Consider the following 22569-nt stretch of genomic DNA (forward strand, 5'->3'; position numbering starts at 1 on the left):
CTCCAAAAGAGACTCAGCGTGTTCAAGAATGGAGGAGATAAAAGTCAGTTGTTTTGTAGTAGGGACATAAACATTTAAAAAAAAGAGTAACGTTGGTTGTAAAATATAACATTTGACCAGGAGGCCTCTCCCTTCTACCAGTTTATGCGATAAGACGTTGGCGATAGGAAGATGTCTAGCTAATAAGATCGTCACTCCCAAAGTTTTCCCAGATGAATTATGTGATGTGAAGACATGTGGATAATAATGACAGCTGAGCGAAGGGGCGTTCCCAATTTTGAAATGCGTTTCCTGAATAAGGGAGATGTCAACCCTTTCATCTCTAAGACATTTTAGTAATTTGGATCTCTTTTCAGGGATATTCAATCCTTTAACATTGAAAATGGCAATCTTCAATTTAAGGTGTCCTGTCATGGAGTAATATAGATAAAGGTCTATGGCTCAAACACCTGTATTCAATGAGGCAATCCCCTCTCCAGGGTAGAGACATGGGAGGAAAACCGGGGCCACTGGCTCTCAGGGTAGGAAAAAAGGTGGGAGGGGTATGAGAAAGAGAAAGTATTTTACATAGGGAAAATAGGAAACAGAGATTTGGAGACGAAAACATAGGACAAGTAAATGTAGAAAAAAGTCTGCAATTGGGCCACGAGTGGTACCCAGCCAACTCCCGGCCCAATAGATTCTAGAATGCTGCGTGAATGGGGGTTTCAAGGGGGCCAGCAACAGTAACGACATTGAGAAAACACAAATAACAATAAGAAAAACACTCATATAATCATAACTCATATATTATATATAAGCGTATCTGCCTAGAGAACTCCTGGATTAATACAATAGTATAAAACTAAGCACATATGCATATATCCACAGTAAAACATATAAAGGTCTTTGCACGTAAGGAGAAGAATGCAGATAATAGGCAACAATAGAATAAAAGTAACTTGAATGCAAGAGTGGAAGGGTCACGAAGCTATGAAATTGAAATGAGCTAAATTAAAAGGGTTCGTAAACAGCGTATCTGAAAAGGAAGACAAATATTATCTCACCACCAACTAGTAACGTAATGAAGGTTCAAGTCACTTCTGAAGGTTGAGAACTCGATGGAGACTTACGTCTCCTCCCTGATGCAGAAGCTTGTTTCCAAAGGTCATCCTTATAGGGAAGTGACGGAAGCTCCACTTGACAATGATAAGACTCCCAGTTGGAAAGCGCTATTGGTTGGAGACCGATAGAGGAAAAGAAAGCAGGTAAATTAGCCGGTTTATGAAGGGAAATAACTTTACCATTGAGAGTGACTTGCAGGGAGAAAGGAAACCCCCAGCGATATTTCAACTCCAGTTTACGTAATGCATCGGTGAGCGGTTTCAGTGTCCAGTGTTGTTGGAGAGTAGACCAAACCAGATCAGGGAATATTTGTATCTTTTCCCCTTGGAAGTCTATATTGTCACGTTGATGGGCTTTCCGAAGGATGTCTTCTTTTTGGGTGTAGTAATGGAGCCTGCATATTATGTCACGAGGTTTATCTGTGGGAAGACCTCTGGGTTGTAATGCACAGTGAGCTCTGTCGAAGTGGATGGCATAATTAGGGTCCAAACCCAGGAGTTTGCCAAAAATCTTTGTGAGGACGTCCATGAGATTTGACTGCTGATCATCTTCTGGGAGACCCCTGATCCGGATATTATTTCGGCATCCCCGGTTATCCAAATCCTCTAAGCGATATTTAAGAGTGGTAATTTACGACATTTGATGAGAAATCACATCTTTAAATTGAGAAAAAGTGTCAACCGTCACAGATTCATGGTCTTCCAAAGAATCAATACGTGTAGCCAATTGGGATATATCAGTTTGTAAAGTGGTTACCTCTTGTTTAATAGTCGCTAGAAGGCGGGTCTCTAAAGATTGAAAATCTTGTTTCGTGTGCAGAGATTTAATGTGAGATAGGGTCTCACTAATCTGCATGGAAGAGATCGAGTGAGTTGGGGTATCTCTGAGACATGTTTTCTGAAGAAGCAGGGGAAGGTAGGGAACCTGCTGAACCTGGTGGTGGATCAGTATTAGGGGTCTTTAGGAACTAACGTAGCTCAGAGGTTGGACCTCCAGGAGCTTTTGGAGTCCCCTCCGGTTTGGTTTTAGACTTTCTATTCCTCACCATAGAACCGGTTATGGTATTATAACTTTAGCAATCAATATCAGTAATGGACGTCACACACTAAATCAGAGTGTCATATGGAGAGGTGGGTCATCACCGTGTATTGGCCCTCACATGGCTCAAACAGCCACCATTGGTGTTACTTTAACATATTGACGAATAGAAGAATAAACTGACGTAGGGAAGGCCAAGTCACTGACAAAAAGACTGCACAATTGAAATGTTGATTAAATGGTGGTGAAGCATAGGAAAAAATAGCAGTGAGAATTACAGCATCTAATCAGTAGATCCGACACTGCACTGCCAGATAGTTAGCCTCTACAAGGTGGAGCCCACAGCCCTTAAACATCAAATGAGGAGCAAGCTATAGGCAGAGGCCATTGAGAAGTATGCTAAAAATAGGGATGCAATACATCCAGTTAGTGTGGGAGGCTGCCATCCACAGAAGGGTATATAGAGAATGGAGGCCCTTGAGAATGCCAAATTGATTTCTCACAAATATTTAAAATGCCCGCTCTAATATATATTGTAAATGCCTGCAACCCTTATTACCATATCCCATGAATGTGTGCTGTTCATCGCACAACACTGCATCCCATAAGAGAAAACAATACACCCACACATTATCTGAGTTCCAAAGCTCATTGATGTATATATTTATTAAAAAGGATATGGATTCAATATATATTTGTGTTAACTAGTTTCTGGGGGAGGTGTTCATGATGAGTCACTATTCTCTTTGTATATGCTGATCAGATTCAGCCTTGAAGACATCCAAAGGGGCTGGCCTGAGTTTCCCGTTCATTACCTGTTTGAAGCTTCTATTGTTCTAATAGAAGTGATTTTAGATTTTATACATGTAATCATAATTATCCGCTGCAATGTCCCACAACTTAATAACATGTATCAAATGAATCTACACACCAATCTGCTTGTTTTAATAGTAAACATGACAGGTGTATCTGGTTCCGTTCAAATAATACACATTCATGACATTAATTCATTAGGTAATTTTAAATCATCATGATGTCTGACGCTTGATTTTATTATAATTATGTACTGTAGTTAATAAGTGTCAAATCCATCTCTGTGGCATGTCCGTGTAAATGCGTGTGTTACCATATATGGCTGTGCTCGCTGCGCTTATTTGCAAGTATAGCGACTTAAATGTGTGTAGTTTGTATGTTCTCTTTATGTTATATTTTTGACTTTGACAGTCCACCCTTTGGTAGTAAACAATAACTGCCATCAATTATTAACATAAGAAAAAAATATTTCATACCATAATCGGTGACCTAGACACAAGTATGTATGCATTTCGCAAATCAGACACTTGACTATATTTGGGGAAGACAGGGAGGAGGACGAGACATCCTTTATATGCACTCGGCGGTCACGGGACCACTGGTTGGGTGTGGGACAACATTCAACCTATAGAGTATGCTGGGACAGTGCTTTGGCCTATAATGTCTGATTTGCGACGAACATTTCACACATACATGTACCTACATCTTTGTACACTGATGTTTGGATTCGATTGAGGTTCAGCTGGGTATGTGAAGAAGACTCAAACAAATCGTGACAGTGACATATCTACATCTTTGTACACTGATGTTTGGATTCGATTGAGGTTCTGCTGGGTAGGTGAAGAAGACACAAACAAATCGTGACAGTGACATATAAAATTTTCATGATCTACATATTCCTATCATTTTCTGAACATTGTTTCCATTTCTGGAACGTATACTAGGTCTGTTTAATCATTGAACAAGAGTTATAAGTAGTGTCCTTCCTAAATAACATAAACCTTCGGAGTTCGGGGAGAGCCACTCATAAACCTTTCTTCCACATATATTAATGAGCTCTTTATCTGCAATGTGTGAATAGCCATTGTCTGACTGTTCCTGATTACCTCTGAACTCCATAACTACTAGAACTTTGATTTTTCTCTGACTTTAACAAACTGATCAGCTAATCCTGGAATCCTATAAAGGAAATCACTCCTTCCTACAGAACCAGTTCCAGTCCCACACTCGACTCCTCATAAAAAAAACTCGCAAAAATAGAATATCCTGAAAGAAAATGTAGGTCCTAATGAGGGGTGTGAGGAACGGGGACATTTAACTACCCATGGAAGAACAGATGATGGGATATTAGTTGCATGACTCACAATACTTGTCCATTGTTTAGCGGCAGGCAGTCTGGATATTTCCACTATCCTAGCCAAATGTACTGAATAGTAATAATTAAGGAAATGGGGGAGCTGAAGACCTCCTCTGGTACGGCTGTGGGTTAGAAATGTCTGAGGTAGTCAAGATCTGCCAGAATCCCAAAGCATCCCAACAGGCCTCAAGACCTCCTAAAGAATGAAATTGGGATCGAAACTGGCAATGCGCAGACTAGATTTTTAATTCAACAAAATATCTAGAATAATTAAACTGGCTGCATCCCAAAGCTACCTTTCCGGGTGGTAGAGTGCCGAGAATCCTGCAAAACCCTGCAGCCATAACTGAAAAACCAAAGCCACAAAACGTGTCAAAGCGGCAAAACCACACATACGCGTGAACTGTGGATCAAGTAGCCATATGGCAGAGCTGCGACACAAAAGCATGTGCACAGCCCAAGAGGAGCCCACCGAGCGCATGGAAACAGGTGGCAACCAAGCATTGGCTATGAAAGTCTGACTGATAGCCAGATGGATCTAGCCAGCATCTGCTTAGAAGCAGGCCAACCGCGCCTCACTGCATTGTACAGCACGAACAGGGCATCAGATTTATGCAATGGTGCTGTCCAGCCTACATAAATACGAAGAGCACAAACCACATCCAGAGAATGCGAAGATGGAGAAACGGGGTGTCACAATAGGCTGGTTGATATGGAGGCGAAAACGACCGTTGGCAAGAAAGTTGGCTTTGTATGAAGCTCTGCTTGGTCATCGTGGCAGATAATGTAAGGAGAGAGCGACAGGATAATGCCCCAAACTCTGACACCCTATGAGCCCAAGTCAACAGTAGGACAGTTTTCCAGGACAGGTACTTGAGGTCCACCTCCTCCAAAGGCTCAAATACTGCCGCTGAAGAAAGGTCAACACGAGGTTAACATCCCAAGGAGCCGTAGGTGGAACAAAGGGCAGCTGGATTCGGAGGACTCCCTCGAGGAAGGTTTGAATTTCTGGAAGCAGGGACAAGCATCGCTAAAAGAAAATGGACAAGGCAGACACCTGTACTTTCAGTGACCCCAAATATAGACCCGCATCCAGGTCCGCCTATAGGAAGAGGTGCAGGTGGGGAAGACGGAAGGAAGGAATGGGGAACCCACGGCCTTCACACCACACCACGTAAGATTCAAAATACAATGGTAGTAGGCGGATGTCACCAGTTTCTGAGCTCTCAGGATGGTGGGAATCACTGTTTGGGGATACCCCTGTGTCTTAATATGGTGGGCTCAACAGCCATGCCATTAAAACGCAGCCATGGTAGACTAATAGACTGTTGAAGAGCCAAGCAAAGAGGCAATGTCCACATATAGTATGCGAGAAGCAGCAGAAGATCGGAGTATCATGCTCGATTGCGCCAGTCGGGAGCCACCAGGATGACAGTGGACTTGCACTATGTGTTTGAGAACCCGCGGCAGAAATGGCTGAAAAAGGTATACGTGACAATACAGCCATAGAACCGTGACAGCATCTACCATCTCTGCTGCAGGAAACTATGTCCTGGAGCAGTCAGTGGTTTCAGGGAGAGGCCATGAGATCTATTTGAGGCCTACCCCAACGCTGGACCAGTTGCTGGAATGTGTCCGGGTGATCTTGACGACAAAGATAAACTGCCCCCAGTTCTTTACACCGTGAATGAACACACCACGGCATGTCTCTCTACCCACTAAAAGATTGATTCCTACATGGTCATGCAACTTTGTGTTCACCCATAACGATTGATGTACACCACGGTCATGGCATTGTCTAACTGCACCCAAATGGGCAGTCCTATGAGAAGAGAAGTTGTGAGTAGGGAATTGTAGACATTGCCCTCAGTTCCAGAACGTTGATTGGTAAGAACACCTCCTGGCAAGACCAGTGGCCCTGGAACTGGCTGTCTAGTACTACTGCCCCCGATCTTTGTAGACTGGCATCTGTAGTCAAGAGAATCCAGTTCCAAATGCCGAAACGACGACCTGACAGGAGATGGTTGGTTTGAAGCCACCAGAGAAATACGGGCACTTCATGGTGCATCTGAAGATGAGACCGCAGAGACAGTAGATCCAACAGGAATGGTCTGGAATGGAACCTGCTGAAATGGATGGTCATAATCTTGCAGAGAAGGTGAATACTAAAGGTGAACTGAAACTTGTTTGGACTTGAGAACCATTTTGACCAATTCCTGAATTGCCTGTGTCTTGTCTACAGGAAGGAACACTCGTAGGGAAGTGTCCTGAATCATCCCCAGGAACAGAAGACATTGGTAAGGTACCAGGTTGGACTATCCAGCCATGTTGAATATCGATCCGCTGCGTCAGGATTATCTGGTTCAAAAGCTTCTCCACGGATGGAGCCTTGATGAGGTCAGCCAAGCAAGGCGACAATAGTCACCTCCAGGGAGCGAAAGTGAGCAATCATCACTGCCATCAAGGGGAACACTGCACTATCAATGCAGCTTATTTATCTCTAGAGGTGTCATGGAATCTTACTCAAGACACTTGCAAAATATAGTGTTATAATCGATTGTGGCTGAACTCGATTATAACACTATATTGCAAGTGTCTTGAGTAAGATTCCGGGACACCTCTAGAGATAAATAAGCTGCATTGATGCTTCACCCCACCGCACGTCACTGTAGTGCAGTGTTCCCCGAACCTAGTGAAACAAACTAACAAGCACAATACATCACGATACAAATTAAGTAACCTCTCAGTAATAAAGATGAAATAGGGGTTATAAGAAGTGCTGTTAAAGACTATACATTGTGTATTGCTCGAATAATAAATAGTGTAATTTTGTTAAAAACAGTCCTGGTGTGTGAGATTTAGAGCAGTGATTCTGCCTATATTAATGGATTGATTCAAGCAAGCTATGTAATAGTAGTATACGAGCATTAGCTGTGTGATAAGTAGGATCCATATTATCAGTGGATGAATTATCGGCAGCAATTTTTGTCCACTATATGATATAGGGTGGACACTGAAATTATAGAACAATAACCACTGCATTAATAGACTGCTACAGGTAACAGTGGGAATCAAGTGGAAATATGTATACGAGATCCGGTCTCTAGGTCGACACTATCTAGGGCGACCACTATTGGTCGACAGGGTTTCTAGTTCGACATGTTCTAGGTCGACAGGTCAAAAGGTCGACATGAGTTTTTTATGTTTTTTTATTTTTTTTAACCTTTTCATACTTAACGATCCAAGTGGACTACGATTGTAATGGTAATCTGTGCCGAGCGAAGCGAGCCATGCGAGGGGACACGGTGCACTAATTGGGGTTCCAGGTCACTCTTTGAAGAAAACACCAAAAAACCATAAAAAAACTTGTCGACCTTTTGACCTGTCAACCTAGACCATGTCGACCTAAAGACCCTGTCAACCTAGACACCGTCAACCTAGTTACTATCTACCTTCCATACCACACCCATTTATACACTATGGGCATGACACTTATGGAGCATCAACCACTATATTTTTAAGCTGTCACAGCTAACAGTGAAAAATGTGGAAATATTAGTACACTGTGGACATTTCATTTACAAAACCATAACCACTGTATTAATGGGCTATTATAGCCAACAGTGGTAAATAGGTGGAAATACTAATGTTTCTGAATAAACCACTGTATATACAGGCTATTAAAAACCAATAGCGGGAAATAATTGGCTATATCAACCCTGGAGAATAAACCACTGTATGAATAGGTTATCAAAGCCAACGGCGGGGAATTAGTGGGAATTTTAATATTCGTGAACAAATCACTGAACAGGAGATACTGCCAATAGTAGTCTTCGTGGGGTACACTAGCCAGTGTCAATATTAAGTGGGAGATCCAGAATTGCAACAATCTATTGGAATTGTAAATTTATGAGCTATCCCTTTATTTGTTAATGGTGAAGATTAATTTATTCTCACTGTATATATGGGTGGAGAATAGAATGAGATGTTCAAAGTTGTTGAAATATTATACAGCATGCTAGATATTATATCATCCAGCGTTTATCCATAAGAAACGCATAAATAAACACACAGAGACACGAAAACGTGAGTTTATTGGAGAAAGATATACTCTGGAAGCACACATACATAACTTATATTTGGAGAGGCGAACCTGCGTTACCATCAGAACTATCTCTGGTGTCTATCGATCCTGTCTGGATACATAGAAACTTATCTGTAGACACAGGAACTGGGACCACTGGACTATTGATTAAGCTGTAATGAGATTAGCTACTTCCTGGAGTAGACTCTGTGGTAATGGGCTAGACCAGGCATGTCCAAACTGCAGCCCTCCAGCTGTTGCGAAACTACATATCCCAACATGCCTAAGTTGACACAGTTTTGTTGTCAGAGAATGCTAAAGCTGTGTCAGGGCATGCAGGGATGTGTAGTTTCTCAACAGCTGGAGGGCCGCAGTTTGGACATGCCTGGGCTAGACAAATAACTTCAAGTGGTAATGCTAGCATTAGGAATACTGAACACCAGGCTGAAATCGTTAGATCTGGACACTGGGCTGAAACCATTGGACGAGAGCTGGACACCAGGTTGGAACCACTCAATGTGAACTGGACACGAGGTCAAAACTGGTGACTCTCAAGACCGGACCCACCAGTGCTGGTAACTGGGCTAACCAGATTGGAACGGATAGTGTTGGGCTAAGACTAGTAATGTAGCCTCAGGACACCTGAAGTCAGTGTATACAGTGTTTGTATTGTGGTAGGAAGCTGAGAAAAATAAGAATTTACTTACCGATAATTCTATTTCTCATAGTCCGTAGTGGATGCTGGGACTCCGTAAGGACCATGGGGAATAGCGGCTCCGCAGGAGACTGGGCACAAAAGTAAAAGCTTGAACTAGCTGGTGTGCACTGGCTCCTCCCCCTATGACCCTCCTCCAAGCCTCAGTTAGGATACTGTGCCCGGACGAGCGTACATAATAAGGAAGGATATTGATTCCCAGGTAAGACTCATACCAGCCACACCAATCACACCGTACAACCTGTGATCTGAACCCAGTTAACAGTATGATAAACGAAGGAGCCTCTGAAAAGATGGCTCACAACAATAATAACCCGAATTTTGTAACAATAACTATATACAAGTATTGCAGACAATCCGCACTTGGGATGGGCGCCCAGCATCCACTACGGACTATGAGAAATAGAATAATCGGTAAGTAAATTCTTATTTTCTCTAACGTCCTAAGTGAATGCTGGGACTCCGTAAGGACCATGGGGATTATACCAAAGCTCCCAAACGGGCGGGAGAGTGCGGATGACTCTGCAGCACCGAATGAGAGAACTCCAGGTCCTCCACAGCCAGGGTATCAAATTTGTAAAATTTAGCAAACGTGTTTGCCCCTGACCAAGTAGCTGCTCGGCAAAGTTGTAAAGCCGAGACCCCTCGGGCAGCCGCCCAAGATGAGCCCACCTTCCTTGTGGAATGGGCTTTTACAGATTTTGGCTGTGGCAGGCCTGCCACAGAATGCGCAAGCTGAATTGTACTACAAATCCAACGAGCAACCGTCTGCTTAGAAGCAGGAGCACCCAGCTTGTTGGGTGCATACAGGATAAACAGCGAGTCAGATTTCCTGACTCCAGCCGTCCTGGAAATATATATTTTGAGGGCCCTGACTACGTCCAGTAACTTGGAGTCCTCCAAGTCCCTAGTAGCCGCAGGCACCACAATAGGCTGGTTCACGTGAAACGCTGAAACCACCTTTGGGAGAAATTGAGGACGAGTCCTCAATTCTGCCCTATCCGTGTGAAAAATCAGGTAAGGGCTTTTATAAGATAAAGCCGCCAATTCTGAGACACGCCTGGCTGAAGCCAGGGCTAACAGCATTACCACCTTCCATGTGAGATATTTTAATTCCACAGTGGTGAGTAGTTCAAACCAATGTGATTTTAGGAACCCCAAAACCACATTGAGATCCCAAGGTGCCACCGGGGGCACAAAAGGAGGCTGTATATGCAGTACCCCTTTGACAAACGTCTGGACTTCAGGCACTGAAGCCAGTTCTTTTTGGAAGAAAATCGACAGGGCCGAAATTTGAACTTTAATGGACCCTAATTTTAGGCCCATAGACAGTCCTGTTTGCAGGAAATGTAGGAAGCGACCCAGTTGAAATTCCTCTGTAGGGGCCTCATTGGCCTCACACCACGCAACATATTTTCGCCAAATGCGGTGATAATGTTTTGCGGTTACATCCTTCCTGGCCTTTATCAGGGTAGGGATGACTTCTTCTGGAATGCCTTTTTCCTTCAGGATCCGGCGTTCAACCGCCATGCCGTCAAACGCAGCCGCGGTAAGTCTTGGAACAGACAAGGTCCCTGCTGGAGCAGGTCCTTTCTTAGAGGTAGAGGCCACGGGTCCTCCGTGAGCATCTCTTGAAGTTCCGGGTACCAAGTCCTTCTTGGCCAATCCGGAACCACGAGTATAGTTCTTACTCCTCTCCTTTTTATGATTCTCAGTACTTTTGGTATGAGAGGCAGAGGAGGGAACACATACACTGACTGGTACACCCATGGTGTTACCAGAGCGTCCACCGCTATTGCCTGAGGGTCCCTTGACCTGGCGCAATATCTGTCCAGTTTTTTGTTGAGACGGGACGCCATCATGTCCACCTTTGGTTTTTCCCAACGGTTTACCATCTCTTGGAAGACTTCTGGATGAAGTCTCCACTCCCCCGGGTGAAGGTCGTGTCTGCTGAGGAAGTCCGCTTCCCAGTTGTCCACTCCCGGAATGAACACTGCTGACAGTGCTATCACATGATTCTCCGCCCAGCGAAGAATCCTTGCAGCTTCTGCCATCGCCCTCCTGCTTCTCGTGCCGCCCTGTCTGTTTACGTGGGCGACTGACGTGATGTTGTCCGATTGGATCAATACCGCCTGACCCTGAAGCAGGGGTTTTGCTTGACTTAGGGCATTGTAAATGGCCCTTAGTTCCAGAATGTTTATATGAAGAGATGTTTCCATGCTTGACCACAAGCCCTGGAAATTTTGTCCCTGTGTGACTGCTCCCCAGCCTCTCAGGCTGGCATCTGTGGTCACCAGGATCCAATCCTGAATGCCGAATCTGCGGCCCTCTAGTAGATGAGCACTCTGCAGCCACCACAGAAGAGACACCCTTGTCCTTGGCGACAGGGTTATCCGCTGATGCATCTGAAGATGCGATCCGGACCATTTGTCCAGAAGATCCCACTGAAACGTTCTTGCATGGAATCTTCCAAATGGAATCGCTTCGTAAGAAGCCACCATTTTTCCCAGGACCCTCGTGCACTGATGCACTGACACCTGGCCTGGTTTTAGGAGATTCCTGACTAGCTCGGATAACTCCCTGGCCTTCTCCTATGGGAGAAACACCTTTTTCTGGACTGTGTCCAGAATCATTCCTAGGAACAGGAGACGTGTCGTTGGAATCAGCTGCGATTTTGGAATATTTAGGATCCACCCGTGCTGACGTAACACTAACTGAGATAGTGCTACTCCGACTTCTAACTGTTTCGTTCTTCTGGCTCTGTAAGGGGGCCGGCGGCGCGGCTCCGGGACCCATCCAGGCTGAACCTGTGATCGTCCCTCTGGAGCTAATGTCCAGTAGCCTAAGAAACCCAATCCACTCTGCACGCAGGTGAGTTCGTTTCTTCTCCCCTTAGTCCCACGATGCAGTAAGCCTGTTGCCAGCAGGACTTACTGAAAATAAAAAACCTAAAATAAACTTTTACTCTAAGCAGCTCAGGAGAGCCACCTAGCATGCACCCTTCTCGTTCGGGCACAAAAATCTAACTGAGGCTTGGAGGAGGGTCATAGGGGGAGGAGCCAGTGCACACCAGCTAGTTCAAGCTTTTACTTTTGTGCCCAGTCTCCTGCGGAGCCGCTATTCCCCATGGTCCTTACGGAGTCCCAGCATCCACTTAGGACGTTAGAGAAATACACTATAGTATATGTTGGCTGCAGGAGAATGCTGGAGATAGCAGGAGCACTATCTGCAAGCAGCACAGAACAGAGATGTCATTTAGAAGGCATATTCATTAGTAGGCTGGAACTTGCACTACAAAACAGATAGAGAACTTGCTTATATTTTCTGATGCCACTACTCTTGGTGGATTTGAGTTATTAATCCCTTTTTCTATAGCATGTTGGACCACTTTTGTGACTCATGAATGACTTGTTGTGATGCCCCTTGAAATAGGAAGCAAAGAAGCACAACTGAGCTCTAAGAAAACTAGCTGGGACAGCACCAGGATTACTGTTGTGAGGTCTATGGGACGAATACAGAGTGCTTAAAAAGGTACCTTTGTGATTGCGTTCGCAATGAGTATTCAGTCGCAAAGTGATTGCCAGGAAGTGAACATTTGGGGGTGTTAACATGGCGTTAGTGGGGAGTGGTTGTAAAAACACGAGTATAATGGCCATTATGGGGCATTCATGTGAGGTCAGCTGTGAGCTCCTGTGTATAAAAACATGGCACATTTGTGACTACTACTGCGCCCAGTTTGCGTAGCCATAGACCTACTTAAGCAGTTGATGTTTAAAGTTACCACGTATATGTACGCAAATTGTGAATGAGTTCAGTGTGCTACGGTAAGCATCTATTTTCATTTCTGGGCAGCAGCTACACTTGCTAACATTAGCAGTTGTGTAATGTAGAAAACCATAACTGCAATAACGTACAACTCTGAATTAGGCCCTAGACGTACATGTAACTCACTTGTGTCCCTGCGGTATACCTACCTGTATGACTTCACTTGCGCCCCCCCGCTTATCTGTTACCTACTTAGCTGTTGTATAGCAAACTGAATACAAATTCCTAGGATACGCAAGTATACCTGGCCAATAAAGCAGATTCTGATGTACTGTACTATCCTCTTGGAGGACTTACTACAACAAAAAGCACAACAATCTTTTCTCCTGTTGCCATTTTCTAAGCTGCAAAATGAAAAGCCCAAGTCTGGCTGTGCATTACAGTTTGATCACTTGTGTCGCGCTCTTGGGCAGTTTATTGGCACCTATGGTGATACTGCCATATCTTGAGTACATATATCACAGGGTGTAGGACAAAGGATGCCATACTTCTCAAAAAGTTAGGTAATTTTTATTCAAAAGAAGAAATTGAGTAATTCTGAGTGGGTGTGGATCATAAGGTCGACCACACTTAGGTCAACAGAGTCTAGGTCGACACCTGAAATAGGTCGACACAAGCATTAGGTAGACATGACAAAAGGGTCGACATGAAGGTTTAAAAATAAAAATTGGTGTCGTAGTGTGACTGGAAACCCCACTTAGTGAACCCTGTTCACTCGCCATGCTTCGGGCAAGGTGCGTTGCTGCGCTCGGCACAGGTTACCATTCACAATTATAGTTCTGTGGATTGTAAAGTATGAAAAAGTTAAAAAAATAAAAAATTTGCGAAAAACGCATGTCGACCTAGTAACCATGTCGACCTAATTCATGTTGACCTAGAGACCGGATACCTCCTGAATATGTACTTTTAACAGTTTGCATATACCAGAGCTGGTTGAGATGCTTAAAGATTTTATTTCAAGGTTTGTGGCCATTGACTTAGATGGAGGCACTCACTTTATTGGTCAGGTATCAGACTAAATTTATAAAAGGAGTGAATCATATAACTATCCACATGCTTTAGATCAGGTTTGGAAACACAATATCTTATAAAACAAGGTTGCTAAAAAATTATGCAGAAACAGGTCTTAACCACTTAACTGGCATGGACAGATCACATGCGACCGCGCCACCCAAATGTGTCCCCCCATTTTCACAAGGAGATCCGTTCTGAAGATGTGTATATAATATTTAAATATATTTAAAAAACACAAAAAACACTTTTTAAACGATATTAAATAAAAAAAAATAAGAATTTACTTACCGATAATTCTATTTCTCGTAGTCTGTAGTGGATGCTGGGAACTCCGTAAGGACCATGGGGAATAGCGGCTCCGCAGGAGACTGGGCACAAAAGTAAAAGCTTTAGGACTACCTGGTGTGCACTGGCTCCTCCCCCTATGACCCCCCTCCAAGCCTCAGTTAGGATACTGTGGCCGGACGAGCGTACACAATAAGGAAGGATTTTGAATCCCGGGTAAGACTCATACCAGCCACACCAATCACACCATATAACTTGTGATCTAAACCCAGTTAACAGTATAACATCATGAGGAGCCTCCAGAACAGATGGCTCACTACAACAAAAACCCAAATTTTTTGGCAACAATAACTATGTACAAGTATTGCAGACAATCCGCACTTGGGATGGGCGCCCAGCATCCACTACGGACTACGAGAAATAGAATTATCGGTAAGTAAATTCTTATTTTCTCTGACGTCCTAGTGGATGCTGGGAACTCCGTAAGGACCGTGGGGATTAGACCAAAGCTCCCAAACGGGCGGGAGAGTGCGGATGACTCTGCAGCACCGAATGAGAGAACTCCAGGTCCTCCTTAGCCAGGGTATCAAATTTGTAGAATTTTACAAACGTGTTTTCCCCTGACCACGTAGCTGCTCGGCAAAGCTGTAAAGCCGAGACCCCTCGGGCAGCCGCCCAAGATGAGCCCACCTTCCTTGTGGAATGGGCATTGACAGATTTTGGCTGTGGCAGGCCTGCCACAGAATGTGCAAGCTGAATTGTACTACAAATCCAACGAGCAATAGTCTGCTTAGAAGCAGGAGCACCCAGCTTGTTGGGTGCATACAATATAAACAGCGAGTCAGATTTTCTGACTCCAGCAGTCCTGGAAACATATTTTCAGGGCCCTGACTACATCCAGTAACTTGGAATCCTCCAAGTCCCCCGTAGCCGCAGGCACCACAATAGGTCGGTTTAGGTGAAACGCTGAAACCACCTTAGGGAGAAATTGAGGGCGAGTCCTCAATTCCGCCCTATCCGAATGAAAAATCAGGTAAGGGCTTTTATAGGATAAAGCCGCCAATTCTGATACGCGCCTGGCTGAAGCCAGGGCCAACAGCATTACCACTTTCCATGTGAGATATTTTAAATCCACTGTGGCAAGTGGTTCGAACCAATGAGATTTTAGGAATCCCAAAACCACATTGAGATCCCAGGGTGCCACTGGAGGCACAAAGGGCGGCTGTATATGCAGTACCCCCTTTACAAAAGTCTGGACTTCAGGAACTGAATCCAATTCTTTCTGGAAGAAAATCGACAAGGCCGAAATTTGAACCTTAATGGATCCTAATTTTAGGCCCATGGACAGTCCTGTTTGCAGGAAATGCAGGAAACGACCTAGTTGAAATTCCTCTGTCGGGGCCTTCCTGGCCTCGCACCACGCAACATATTTCCTCCAAATACGGTGATAATGTTGTGCAGTTACATCCTTCCTGGCTTTGATCAGGGTAGGAATGACTTCATCTGGAATGCCTTTTTCCTTCAGGATCCGGCGTTCAACCGCCATGCCGTCAAACGCAGCCGCGGTAAGTCTTGGAACAGACAGGGTCCCTGCTGAAGCAGGTCCCTTCTTAGAGCTAGAGGCCACGGATCCTCCGTGAGCATCTCTTGAAGTTCCGGGTACCAAGTCCTTCTTGGCCAATCCGGAGCCACGAGTATAGTTCTTACTCCTCTCCGTCTTATAATCCTCAGTACCTTGGGTATGAGAGGCAGAGGAGGGAACACAAACTGACTGGTACACCCACGGTGTTACCAGAGCGTCCACCGCTATTGCCTGAGGGTCCCTTGACCTGGCGCAATACCTGTCTAGTTTTTTGTTGAGGCGGGACGCCATCATGTCCACCTTTGGTTTTTCCCAATGGTTTACAATCAATTGGAAGACTTCTGGATGAAGTCCCCACTCTCCCGGGTGGAGATCGTGTCTGCTGAGAAAATCTGCTTCCCAGTTGTCCACTCCGGGAATGAACACTGCTGACAGTGCTATCACATGATTTTCCGCCCAGCGAAGAATCCTTGCAGCTTCTGCCATCGCTCTCCTGCTTCTTGTGTCGCCCTGTCTGTTTACGTGGGCGACTGCCGTGATGTTGTCCGACTGGATCAACACCGGCTGACCCTGAAGCAGAGGCCTTGCTTGACTTAGGGCATTGTAAATGGCCCTTAGTTCCAGGATATTTATGTGAAATGACGTTTCCATGCTTGACCACAAGCCCTGGAAATTTCTTCCCTGTGTGACTGCTCCCCAGCCTCTCAGGCTGGCATCCGTGGTCACCAGGACCCAGTCCTGAATGCCGAATCTGCGGCCCTCTAGAAGATGAGCACTCTGCAACCACCACAGGAGAGACACCTTTGTCCTCGGAGACAGGGTTATCCGCTGATGCATCTGAAGATGCGATCCGGACCATTTGTCCAGCAGATCCCACTGAAAAGTTATTGCGTGGAATCTGCCGAATGGAATCGCTTCGTAAGAAGCCACCATTTTTCCCAGGACCCTTGTGCATTGATGCACTGACACTTGGCCTGGTTTTAGGAGGTTCCTGACTAGCTCGGATAACTCCCTGGCTTTCTCCTCCGGGAGAAACACCTTTTTCTGGACTGTGTCCAGAATCATCCCTAGGAACAACAGACGTGTCGTCGGAATCAGCTGCAATTTTGGAATATTTAGAATCCACCCGTGCTGTCGTAGCACTACTTGAAATAGTGCTACTCCGACCTCTAACTGTTCCCTGGACCTTGCCCTTATCAGGAGATCGTCCAAGTAAGGGATAATTAAAACGCCTTTTCTTCGAAGAATCATCATCATTTCGGCCATTACCTTGGTAAAGACCCGGGGTGCCGTGGACAATCCAAACGGCAGCGTCTGAAACTGATAATGACAGTTCTGTACCACAAACCTGAGGTACCCTTGGTGAGAAGGGCAAATTGGGACATGGAGGTAAGCATCCTTGATGTCCAGAGACATCATATAGTCCCCTTCTTCCAGGTTCGCTATCACTGCTCTGAGTGACTCCATCTTGAATTTGAACCTTTGTATGTAAGTGTTCAAGGATTTCAGATTTAGAATAGGTCTCAACGAGCCGTCCGGCTTCGGTACCACAAACAGCGTGGAATAATACCCCTTTCCCTGTTGTAGGAGGGGTACCTTGATTATCACCTGCTGGGAATACAGCTTGTGAATGGCTTCCAATACCGCCTCCCTGTCGGAGGGAGACGTTGGTAAAGCAGACTTCAGGAACCGGCGAGGGGGAGACGTCTCGAATTCCAATTTGTATCCCTGAGATACTACCTGCAGGATCCAGGGGTCCACTTGCGAGTGAGCCCACTGCGCGCTGAAAATCTTGAGACGGCCCCCCACCGTGCCTGAGTCCGCTTGTAAGGCCCCAGCGTCATGCTGAGGACTTGGCAGAAGCGGGGGAGGGCTTCTGTTCCTGGGAAGAGGCTGCCTGATGCAGTCTTTTTCCCCTTCCTCTGCCCCGGGGCAGAAATGAGTGGCCTTTTGCCCGCTTGCCCTTATGGGGACGAAAGGACTGAGCCTGAAAAGACGGTGTCTTTTTCTGCTGAGAGGTGACCTGGGGTAAAAAGGTGGATTTCCCAGCCGTTGCCGTGGCCACCAGGTCCGATAGACCAACCCCAAATAACTCCTCCCCTTTATACGGCAATACTTCCATATGCCGTTTGGAATCCGCATCACCTGACCACTGTCGCGTCCATAACCCTCTTCTGGCAGAAATGGACAGCGCACTTACTCTTGATGCCAGAGTGCAAATATCCCTCTGTGCATCACGCATATATAGAAATGCATCCTTTAAATGCTCTATAGTCAATAATATACTGTCCCTATCCAGGGTATCAATATTTTCAGTCAGGGAATCCGACCAAGCCACCCCAGCACTGCACATCCAGGCTGAGGCGATTGCTGGTCGCAGTATAACACCAGTATGTGTGTATATACTTTTTAGGATATTTTCCAGCTTCCTATCAGCTGGTTCCTTGAGGGCGGCCGTATCAGGAGACGGTAACGCCACTTGTTTTGATAAGCGTGTGAGCGCTTTATCTACCCTAGGGGGTGTTTCCCAACGCGCCCTAACCTCTGGCGGGAAAGGGTATAATGCCAATAATTTTTTAGAAATTATCAGTTTTTTATCGGGGGAAACCCACGCTTCATCACACACCTCATTTAATTCATCTGATTCAGGAAAAAATAAGAATTTACTTACCGATAATTCTATTTCTCATAGTCCGTAGTGGATGCTGGGGACTCCGTAAGGACCATGGGGAATAGCGGCTCCGCAGGAGACTGGGCACATCTAAAGAAAGCTTTAGGACTATCTGGTGTGCACTGGCTCCTCCCCCTATGACCCTCCTCCAAGCCTCAGTTAGGATACTGTGCCCGGACGAGCGTACACAATAAGGAAGGATTTTGAATCCCGGGTAAGACTCATACCAGCCACACCAATCACACCGTATAACCTGTGATCTGAACCCAGTTAACATCATGATAACAGAGGAGCCTCTGAAAGATGGCTCACAACAATAATAACCCGATTTTTGTAACAATAACTATGTACAAGTATTGCAGACAATCCGCACTTGGGATGGGCGCCCAGCATCCACTACGGACTATGAGAAATAGAATTATCGGTAAGTAAATTCTTATTTTCTCTTACGTCCTAAGTGGATGCTGGGGACTCCGTAAGGACCATGGGGATTATACCAAAGCTCCCAAACGGGCGGGAGAGTGCGGATGACTCTGCAGCACCAAATGAGAGAACTCCAGGTCCTCCTCAGCCAGGATATCAATTTTGTAGAATTTTACAAACGTATTTGCTCCTGACCAAGTAGCTGCTCGGCAAAGTTGTAAAGCCGAGACCCCTCGGGCAGCCGCCCAAGATGAGCCCACCTTCCTTGTGGAGTGGGCATTTACAGATTTTTGGCTGTGGCAGGCCTGCCACAGAATGTGCAAGCTGAATTGTACTACAAATCCAACGAGCAACAGTCTGCTCAGAAGCAGGAGCACCCAGCTTGTTGGGTGCACACAGGATAAACAGCGAGTCAGATTTCCTGACTCCAGCCGTCCTGGAAACATATATTTTCAGGGCACTGACAACGTCTAGCAACTTGGAGGCCTCCAAGTCCCTAGTAGCCGCAGGCACCACCAATAGGTTGGTTCAGGTGAGACGCTGAAACCACCTTGGGGAGAAACTGAGGACGAGTCCTCAATTCCGCCCTGTCCGAATGGAAAATCAGATATGGGCTTTTTCAGGATAAAGCCGCCAATTCTGACACGCGCCTGGCCCAGGCCAGGGCCAACAGCATGACCACTTTCCATATGAGATATTTTAACTCCACAGATTTAAGTGGTTCAAACCAATGTGACTTTTGGAACCCAAAACTACATTGAGATCCCAAAGTGCCACTGGAGGCACAAAAGGAGGCTGTATATGCAGTACCCCTTTTACAAACGTCTGAACCTCAGGGACTGAAGCCAGTTCTTTTTGGAAGAAAATTGACAGGGCCGAAATTTGAACCTTAATGGACCCCAATTTCAGGCCCATAGACACTCCTGTTTGCAGGAAATGTAGGAATCGACCCAGTTGAATTTCCTCCGTCGGGCCTTACTGGCCTCGCACCACGCAACATATTTTCGCCAATTGCGGTGATAATGTTTTTGTGGTTACATCCTTCCTGGCTTTGATCAGGATAGGGATGACTTCATCCGGAATGCCTTTTTTCCTTCAGGATCCGGCGTTCAACCGCCATGCCGTCAAACGCAGCCGCGGTAAGTCTTGGAACAGACAGGGTCCTTGCTGGAGCAGGTCCCTTCTTAGAGGTAGAGGCAACGGATCCTCCGTGAGCATCTCTTGAAGTTCCGGTTACCAAGTCCTTCTTGGCCAATCCGGAACCACGAATATAGTGCTTACTCCTCTCCATCTTATCAATCTCAGTACCTTGGGTATGAGAGGCAGAGGAGGGAACACATACCCTGACTGGTACACCCACGGTGTTACCAGAGCGTCTACAGCTTATTGCCTGAGGGTCCCTGGACCTGGCGCAATACCTGTCGAGTTTTTAATCATGTGGAAGACTTCTGGGTGAAGTCCCCACTCTCCCGGGTGGAGGTCGTGCTGAGGAAGTCTGCTTCCCAGTTGTCCACTCCCGGAATGAATACTGCTGACAGTGCTATCACATGATTTTCCGCCCAGCGAAGAATCCTTGCAGCTTCTGCCATTGCCCTCCTGCTTCTTGTGCCACCCTGTCTGTTTACGTGGGTGACTGCCGTGATGTTGTCCGACTGGATCAACACCGGCTGACCTTGAAGCAGAGGTCTTGCTAAGCTTAGAGCATTGTAAATGTCCCTTAGCTTCAGGACATTTATGTGAAGTGATGTCTCCAGGCTTGACCATAAGCCCTGGATATTCCTTCCCTGTGTGACTGCTCCCCAGCCTCGCAGGCTGGCATCCGTGGTCACCAGGACCCAGTCCTGAATGCCTAATCTGCGGCCCTCTAGAAGATGAGCACTCTGCAACCACCACAGGAGGGACACCCTTGTCCTTGGTGACAGGGTTATCCGCTGATGCATCTGAAGATGCGATCCGGACCATTTGTCCAGCAGGTCCCACTGGAAAGTTCTTGCGTGGAATCTGCCGAATGGGATTGCTTCGTAGGAAGCCACCATTTTACCCAGAACCCTTGTGCATTGATGCACTGAGACTTGGCTCGGTTTTAGGAGGTTCCTGACTAGCTCGGATAACTCCCTGGCTTTCTCCTCCGGGAGAAACACCTTTTTCTGGACTGTGTCCAGGATCATCCCTAGGAACAGAAGACACGTCGTCGGAACCAGGTGCGATTTTGGAATATTGAGAATCCAATCGTGCTGCCGCAACACTACCTGAGATAGTGCTACACCGACCTCCAACTGTTCCCTGGATCTTACCCTTATCAGGGAATTGTCCAAGGAAGGGATAACTAAAATTCACTTCCTTCGAAGGAATATCATCATTTCGGCCATTACCTTGGTAAAGACCCGGGGTGCCGTGTACCATCCATACGGCAGCGTCTGAACTGATAGTGACAGTTCTGTACCATAAACCTGAGGTACCCTTGGTGAGAAGGGTAAATTTTGACATGAAGGTAAGCATCCTTGATGTCCCGAGACATCATGTAGTCCCCTTCTTCCAGGTTCGCAATCACTGCTCTGAGTGACTCAATCTTGAATTTGAACCTCTGTACGTAAGTGTTCAAAGATTTTAGATTTAGAATCGGTCTCACCGAGCCGTCCAGCTTCGGTACCACAACAGTGTGGAATAATACCCCATTCCCTGTTGCAGGAGGGGTATCTTGATCATCACCTGCTGGGAATACAGCTTGTGAATGGCTTCCAAAACTGTCTCCCTGTCAGAAGGAGACATCGGTAAAGCCGACTTTAGGAAACGGCGAGGGGGAGACGTCTCGAATTCTAATTTGTACCCCTGAGATATCACCTGAAGGATCCAGGGGTCTACTTGCGAGTGAGCCCACTGCGCACTGAAATTCATTGAGACGGGCCCCCCACCGTGCCTGATTCTGCTTGTAAAGCCCCAGCGTATACTGAGGGCTTGGCAGAGGCGGGAGAGGGTTTCTGTTCCTGGGAACTGGCTGATTTCTGCAGCCTTTTTCCTCTCTCCCTCTGTCACGGGGCAGAAATGAGGAACCTTTTGCCCGCTTGTCCACGAAAAGACTGCGCCTGATAATACGGCGTCTTCTCATGTTGAGAGGCGACCTGGGGTACAAACGTGGAATTCCCAGCTGTTGCCGTGGCCACGAGGTCTGAAAGACCGACCCCAAATAACTCCTCCCTTAATAAAGCAATACTTCCAAATGCCGTTTGGAATACGCATCACCTGACCACTGACGTGTCCATAACCCTCTCCTGGTAGAAATGGACAACGCGCTTAGACTTGATGCCAGTCGGCAAATATTCCGCTGTGCATCACGCATATATAAAAATGCATCTTTTAAATGCTCTATAGGCAAAAATATACTGTCCCTATCTAGGGTATCAATATTTTCAGTCAGGGAATCTGACCACGCCAACCCAGCACTGCACATCCAGGCTGAGGCGATTGCTGGTCGCAGTATAACACCAGTATGTGTGTAAATACCTTTTAGGATACCCTCCTGCTTTCTATCAGCAGGATCCTTAAGGGCGGCCATCTCAGGCGAAGGTAGAGCCCTTACAAGCGTGTGAGCGCTTTATCCCCCCTAGGGGGTGTTTCCCAACGCACCCTAACCTCTGGCGGGAAAGGATATAATGCCAAT

The sequence above is a fragment of the Pseudophryne corroboree genome, chromosome 6 (assembly GCF_028390025.1).
Source record: "Pseudophryne corroboree isolate aPseCor3 chromosome 6, aPseCor3.hap2, whole genome shotgun sequence".
NCBI classification, from domain to species: domain Eukaryota; kingdom Metazoa; phylum Chordata; class Amphibia; order Anura; family Myobatrachidae; genus Pseudophryne; species Pseudophryne corroboree.